Source organism: Phocoena phocoena, chromosome 13 (genome assembly GCF_963924675.1).
Source record: "Phocoena phocoena chromosome 13, mPhoPho1.1, whole genome shotgun sequence".
Taxonomy (NCBI): Eukaryota; Metazoa; Chordata; class Mammalia; order Artiodactyla; family Phocoenidae; genus Phocoena; species Phocoena phocoena.
Window position 1 is genome coordinate 8,401,444 of NC_089231.1, and position 1,861 is coordinate 8,403,304.

Below are 1,861 nucleotides of genomic sequence, written 5' to 3' on the forward strand. Positions count from 1 at the left end.
TGAATTATCTAATGATTTAACATTTTAGAAGGATTTTTAAACTTACATTAACTATAACCAGTATTCTCTCTGGATGTACTTGATAGGAGAAAAGAAAAAACTTAAATTTGAAAACAGTTTGAGTTGCTTTCCCTCCAGAACCTACACCTTTTCTGAATTTTAGTTCTTTTTATTGGGAAGTATTTCACATCTTCTTGGGATATTGATGCACGATTTATTGACATGAATGTCAAAGTGCCTAACTTCCTTAAAAAAAGACACACTAAAACAGTAACTGAGCATTAGCTTAACACCCTGGATATATTAATGTTTCTTTTTACAAAACGAACCTCTTTATGGAGTTAGACTTGAGGAGGAAGGAAAAATGGCATAGTCAGAAATGTCTTGGTGACTTTATCTTCCAGACATGATGAAGTAATGGATACTCAAGGGCATGGAAAAGTAGAGTTCAGTTAGAGCATCGAAGTGTCACTGATATTAGGAGTTTAAGTTAACAGCTGATAAGGCAGCTAGAATTTACAGGGAAGAATAACAGAAAGGACATAGCCATAGAAGAATCTTCGGAAATCTTCATAGAGTCCCCATATGTCATTGGCTGAATACTAATCTGTTCATGTCCAGGACTCTGTAAATGTATTTCTATTAGCAATAATCACGCCTCGGATAAACCTCATTGGCTACAATACTGCCACTGCGCAAAGCTGTAAATGTATTTCTAACTACATCATAATTTATGCTCTCGGTGTGATGGACTGTTTTTCTCATCTTTATTTTATATCCAGTCACTTAATAAAATACTTAAGTTTAATAAATTCTAATTATCTTGGGAATTTTTAAGTATAAAATCAAAACATTAGAAAAATAATTTATTGTCTACTTAATGTTTATAATTGTTATCACATTACTTTTGTTACAATATTCTAGATAATATTTAATAATGGTAATCAGACCATGTCAACCTATTCCCAAATAGATACTTTATTTTATTTTTTCTTCTATTTTATCTTTACATATTTTCTATTGCTTGAGGCATTTTTCCACTCAATATTTTAAGCTTAACCCTGGGGTTTTACAGTTACCCTCCTTTATTCCATAAATACCTAATGAAATTTTTTAATTGTGTAATTTTTTTTTAATTCCAAAAGGAGCATTACTTTGTTCCAGGTGCTGCTTTGTTCTCCCTTTGTCTCTGTCTTGTGAGGGATGTGACTTAAGCGTTCTTGTATTTTCTTTTGATGGGCGCATAGATCCTTTGTTTCCTCCTTGGGACTGAGGTCTGCCTGCCAGGAAACCACATAGAGAGTCAGGCCCATGAGTGGGGCTATGCTGTGGTCGCCCCTGTGTGCTGGCAGTTTTGCAGATAGCAGGTGGATGCCTCCACAGGATGTCTCTCTGTGGGTCAGGAGCACCTGAGAGGCAGTATTTGACGCCACAGCCATAGACAGAGGCCAGGAAGAACAGGCAACGTCAGATTCCTCTAGGGATGGTGGTGGTCAAGGCATTTATTATGGGTCTCTGGGGGCCGATATCACCAAATGTCTCATTTCATTTCTTTCACCAGATGCTTCTTTCATATCCTTATTCAATCTAAAGATCTGCACCTGCCCTTGCAGAGGTAGCCAGAGTTGTATTCATCTAGCCCTGTTTGCCTAGTGACTCCGCTAAGAGCCTGACCTGAGAATTGTAGATGGATCCCAGATTCTCTTAAAAGTAGTCTTTCCTCTACTATTATTTTAAAATACACAAGATTGTATAAAAATTTTAAGCTTGTTTAAAATTAAAAATAAGACACTTAGGTTCCAGTTTATTTACAATTACTTTATTTGACTGAAGACAAATTATAATATTCCACATGCCCTTA

General features: G+C 35.8%; 1 pseudogene; it reads right to left on the reverse strand.

Annotated features, from left to right (window-relative positions):
* Positions 1-545: 545 nt before the first annotated feature.
* Positions 546-703, reverse strand: LOC136133336 (U4 spliceosomal RNA; annotated as a pseudogene).
* Between the last annotated feature and the right edge of the window lie 1,158 nt (positions 704-1,861).